Source organism: Triplophysa dalaica, chromosome 23, assembly GCF_015846415.1.
Source record: "Triplophysa dalaica isolate WHDGS20190420 chromosome 23, ASM1584641v1, whole genome shotgun sequence".
Classification (NCBI taxonomy): domain Eukaryota; kingdom Metazoa; phylum Chordata; class Actinopteri; order Cypriniformes; family Nemacheilidae; genus Triplophysa; species Triplophysa dalaica.
Window position 1 is genome coordinate 19388247 of NC_079564.1, and position 6331 is coordinate 19394577.

Below are 6331 nucleotides of genomic sequence, written 5' to 3' on the forward strand. Positions count from 1 at the left end.
AGCTCATGGAATAATGCTTTAAAGCTGAAGACATGATTCACCACAGTTGACGCCAGAGGCCTCATAACACAGACTGCAACTTCATCCATTTAGTCTTTCATTTAATGATTTGGGGCTTCTTAGCATCCTCAAGTTTAGACTGTCCACTGCAGGTCAAAGGTCATTTAGTATTAATGCCCCCAGATTATGGAATTCTTAACCCATATCACTCCGTAACTCTTCTTCACTATCCATCTTCAAAACACAATTGTAAACATACCTGTTTGAAATGTATTATCAATAATCTTGCATCTTGTCCTGTATATTTCTATGTTGTTTGAGAATGTATTTTGGCTTGAAAGTGCTCATTTTAAAGCGACCTTGAGCTTGTGGAAAGGCGCTGCGCTATATAAAAATAAACTTCTTCTTCTTCCATTCCAGATATCATGGCAGAGAAATCAGTCACGTTTCAAATGCTTTGAGACCTGGAAAATATAGCTATATAAACCACACTTTTAAAAACATGTGATCTGTAACATTTTGTTTTATAGTATTTTCACAAGTGTAGTGGATTGCACAATTAAAGATGTTTGAAGCTAAACACCATTTTACCAGAAGACAGCCGAGTTAAAAGACAAGATTTGACCGGTGAAGGTGGAAGATGAGTTTCCACATCACTGCTCATGTAGGACACAGAGATCCGGTGTGTGTGTCCTTATACATCAGCTCTGGCTTTTAGTCCTTATACTTCCTCTTCTATCAGTAAATCAGCTAACACCATCATGAAATAATCAATATTTTCCTCTGAGAGAAACTCATACAGCAGCTTTCTTCATATGGATGTTATCTGATGGATTGAACATGTAATGAAGTCTGACATCTTTTAGAAGTTCATCTGTGAGCGAGTCATGATGATATTTATAGCTCTCTGACCCACAATTGCAGAACCTGAAACTCTCATTAATATCTCAATCATTTCTCGTAGACATCAATCAGATGAAATGGAGAGCAAGCAGACACTTTTTTGTCTCTGACTCAAGTCATAAAAGTCACAGATGTGTGTGTCATGAGAGTTTAAGAAGAGATGTCAACAATGTGTCAAACTGAGCTCAGATCAGTCAAAAGTTGAAGATCTCAATATCATCTCAAACATTTCTCATCACATCCAGATGATTTCACCTCTATGATCTACAGTCATTTCCACCTCCAGACTCTTCATGTGTTTACACTCTCATGTGATTTCGGGGAGACTCATTTAAATACTTAACAACTGAGAGCACCAATAACATCTTCCTCTGGGACAGTATGCAGTGGGAAGTACACAACAGTAGTGAACATCATTTTTAAATGAAGTGTTGTGGTGTGTCACAGGAGTGTTTGGAGAGTTTCTATGTGTGTGCATCAGCTACACGTGAAGTGTTTCAGAGGGTTTGTCTGCTCAAGCGTGTCTAATAGAAATGTATTTCACTGCATATTGTGAATCTGGCGGCTCATGAGAGAGAGGAACAGAATGTCTCTCGCACACAAACACAATGATGATAAATCAGTGAGAACTCACACGGACTCGTGCGGGCCGGTTCTGGAGTGAGGCGGGTGCCGTGAGGTCCGTTATTCCTCAAACTGACACTATGACAATACAATGTGCCGCATCAGCATGACCCGGTGACGTTGATTTATCTAGAAAGGCATCCCGCCCGTCTCACGCGCGCTTGACATGCTAATGCATCAAAATCAAATCAAACGGGACACTTTTATTGATTTGGAAATGTATGATGCAAGAGAGAAGATTATTTCATACAAGATTTACATACAAACACACTGAGAGACGACACGATACACTGCTTGACAGTTACACACAAATATCCATCACTGATGCATAGCCTATCTCAGATCTCAGATATGTAACAAATGTTGAGATATCTGAGCTTTGATGTTGTTATTTTAGCTCATTTAAACTCAATTTAAGACACTGTTAAGATCTCATCTGAAACCTAAAAGGAGACACATGTGAGATCACCAGTTTCTGTACATCGTTACTTTCTGAGAAACAAGTGAAATACTAAAGAGACTTTAGAGCCAATTCATCAGATGATCAGAAACCACAGGACGAGACTATTGGCCTCAGATTTATCCGATCAGCATCCCGTTACCATGGAAACCAGGTTACAGATCACCAGTAGGTGACACACAGCATCTGGTTTCATTCTGTGCTAAGTTTAAGCGAGTGAGATCAGAAAAGAAACAAAGAAACAAATATTTTATGAGGTTCAGCATCCACACAACCTTCCACATCAGATAATGAAGATGAAAGGATTCTGTCTGTGAGAATGAACTGAACTGGTGTTATTTCACAAAGAACTTCTACATGAAATAAAACTCTGTAAAGTCACTGTGAAGGAGAGTTTGTGTCACAGGACAAAGCACTATTAATAAAGAGATTCAATTTAACCCATAAGAAAGAAAAGTATCTTCTCATTTCAAAATCCCTCAGTGAGATTCAATGGAAACTTTTGCTTTTCTCCCTTGAAAATTGACAGAAATCTCACAAATGTCTCCATTAGTTTCTGCATTCCAAAGTCAATATTATAATAAAAGATTCTCATAGACATGGTATTGAGATCTTAAATTGTGCTCATATTTGCAACAATGTGAGCCATTAAAACCTGAGATCTCAATGTGACCTCAGATGATCTGAGTTATATTTACATTTACATGTACATTTAGACATTTAGCAGACGCTTTTATCCAAAGCGACTTACAAAGAGTTTAGGAGCAATAAGCGATAGTTCATACAGGAGTCATAATACATTAGGTGCCAATACAAAGTTACTGGTTTCAACAAAAGCTAGACCACTACCTGTTGAGAGAAAGGGTCAGTTAGTTTTTTCTTCTCATTTGTTTGTCAAGTATTCACAGAAGAGATGGGTTTTAAGTAGTTTTTTAAATGTTGTGAGAGATGTGGTTGAACGGACAGAGTTAGGAAGAATGTTCCACCAGGAAGGAGTTGTGAATGAGAAAGAGCGGGAGAGCGATTTACTGTCCTTATGAGAAGGCAATACAAGACGCCGCTGGTTTGCTGAACGCAGGAATCTTGATGGGGTGTAGGAGTGCAGGAGAGAGTGAAAGTAAGCCGGTGCAGATCCAGTGATAGTCCTGTAGGCAAGCATTAGTGACTTGAATCTGATACGGGCTTTGACCGGTAGCCAGTGGAGAAAGATGTTATGATTCCATGTTCATTTATATCTATGTTCTTCTAAACTCCTTTACATCCATTTCATTTTCGTTTCTTTGTCCACAGATACTATTGAGAATCCCTTTTCTCTGTAAACACACAATGACCTTCACATAAACATTTATCATCCGCTCTAAATGTACTCTTCATTTTGTCACATCAAGCACACAAACCATCATAAAGACAATAACCTGACTAATGATCCTCGCGTATATCAAAGAGAAGAGATTTAATATATAAACACTTGTTTGATTTATAAACTCAGATGAGGCTGTAGTGTATGTACAGTATATGTGATGTTGATGACCGTCATCACTACACAGAGTTATGGAAGTGGTTTAACCACAGAACAATCCTACAGACAGATGTCAAATCTAACAGCACTGAAGACGGTGTGAATCTTTGTGGTCCTGAAGTCAGCAGGTTTTCTGGACCCCTGCTGTAGTGACCATCTGTGTGTGTCTGATTCATATCTGAACTGCTGTGATGTTTAGGACTTCTGCATCACACCAATGTTCATCTATACACATTTAAACAACACATGCTCGGACATCAGAAAGAACATTACAGATCTTTTTGTGTTCTAAGTTTGATAAATGATGGAGACACTTACCTTTATATATGCAACCTGACCGGAGAAGAGGGCTTCCCTGATGATGTCATCTTAAAGTTATTAAAAGAGCTATTTATTACATTTCAATAAGTTTAAAGACAATGTTTTTACTTCAATCTACACTAATAAACCATTCAAAATAATCATGTGTATTATTAAAGTAAACTGTCTCTAAACATCACAACAATCAGTTGTGATCAGAGCATTTTTACTGCAAAATGTAACGCATGTTATAATTCATCTATAATAGAAACTAAACATTACATGATGAATACTTCAGAATGTTTGACAGGATTTCTGTATTAACATCACTCCTACTGAAAGTTTGTGAAGTTGAAAACAGAAATCAAATATGAAACCAAATTAAATTTACCTGGAAGTGTTTGATCCGAGATCTCCAGACGATGAATTTGATATTCTTGTTTTTTTTCTGTAAAGTTCCTCGGCTCAGATGTTTTGTTGTTTAACATGAATGTGCAGTGAATATCAGAAGAGTTTGATCTGATCTACTGATACAAACTCGCTCTCTGACATCCCGAATTCATTTTGCTTTCTGAAAAAAAAACAAGGTTAGTTTGTGTCTTTAAAGGAACAAAATATACTATACGACAGGACAATTCAGAACTTTGAGTAAAAACACATTATGAGAGATCAGGAAAAGTGATCACATTTCATTACATAACAGATTTTCATTCGCATGATAATGTTTTTTACAAGATCTTGCATTTTAAACTTCTGCATTTTTACTGGCATTTGTCCCTTTTTAAGACACAACTGTAAAATTAATTGAATTAAAGCATTTCTGTTAACCTGAAAATCGATGGGAAAACTCTAAAGATTTGAGGTAATCAGTTACATCTTATCTTTTGAGTAATGAAGTTCCCAATTTTAAGTAAACAGAACTAACAAGTTTTGAGTTTGTTGTACTCATCAATTTTTCATTTGGAACATTTATAAGCTAACTTGTTGACTAAGAGCTTAATAATAGAAAGGTCATATTAAGAAACCTGAATGACTGCTGCGGCACCTCCCACAAACTCAAGCATAAGCAGCGCTCTTCTGAATGATTGTAACCCCAAAAGTCAAATATACAACAAACTCGTCTAAATTTCCAAGATAAATGAATATTCATCATTAAAAAGGCGTTTCCTTCCTAAAAAACACATAAAATAAACACCTTGTTTCAAATTTTACTTTCCTAATGCAGTCTCACTCAAAGCATGCTGGGAACTGAAATTCATTTTAAACAAATCGTCTTGAATGAACTTTATTTAATTAAGTTAAATCAACAGAAAAGTAAGAATTAGTTACAGGGACTGAAAAGTTATTACAATTTGATATATAAAATTAAGTTTATACTACTTTAACTATTTAATCACTTTGAACATCCGGGTTTACAGTCACATGTTCTTTGTGTTTTTATGTGAAAGCCAGTTACTGCGATACACTCACCTAAAGGATTATTAGGAACACCTCTTAATTTCTCATTAATGTAATAATGGTGGTGGTGTAATGGTGTGGGGGATGTTTTCTTGGCACACTTTAGGCCCCTTAGTGCCAATTGGGCATCGTTTAAATGCCACGGCCTACCTGAGCATTGTTTCTGACCATGTCCATCCCTTTATGACCACCATGTACACATCCTCTGATGGCTACTTCCAGCAGGATAATGCACCATGTCACAAAGCTCCAATCATTTCAAACTGGTTTCTTGAACATGACAAGGAGTTCACTGTACTAAAATGGCCCCCACAGTCACCAGATCTCAACCCAATAGAGCATCTTTGGGATGTGGTGGAACGGGAGCTTCGTGTATCCCACAAATCTCCATCAACTGCAAGATGCTATCCTATCAATATGGGCCAACATTTCTAAAGAATGCTTTCAGCACCTTGTTGAATCAATGCCACGTAGAATTAAGGCAGTTCTGAAGGCGAAAGGGGCTCAAACACAGTATTAGTATGGTGTTCATAATAATCCTTAAGGTGAGTGTATATGGAGATGTTGTTGCTATGGATACACATCATTAACAGAAACTATCACACATATCACAAATGACATGCCTAACACGTCAAACATTTACATTTGTTGTCTTTGTGATTTGTTGTCTTTTAATAATGTACAAACACATTCTCATCAAGGATTGTGTCATCTTTCTCAGTTTTACTGTAGTTCATCTAAAGAAACTTTTATCCGTGTCTCTCACAACTGACCTCAACAACTCAAGGCCCCGGAGATGTGATTGTACTACAGTGAGATCATAAATAGTAAAATGACACAAGCTAAAGGACACACAACTTATACACATGAATAAAACCAGCAGAGAGAACAGATGAGAGAGATGCTGACAGATCATTAGATTCATGTTCTCACAGATCAACTGTTAATGAAACATTCACATATTCCTTCACAAACCTGTCAATGTGAGCGTGTGCAAACCTCTCCATCCATTCACAACCAAGAACTGTATATTTACCAAAAACACTAATGATGAAACTGACTCGAAA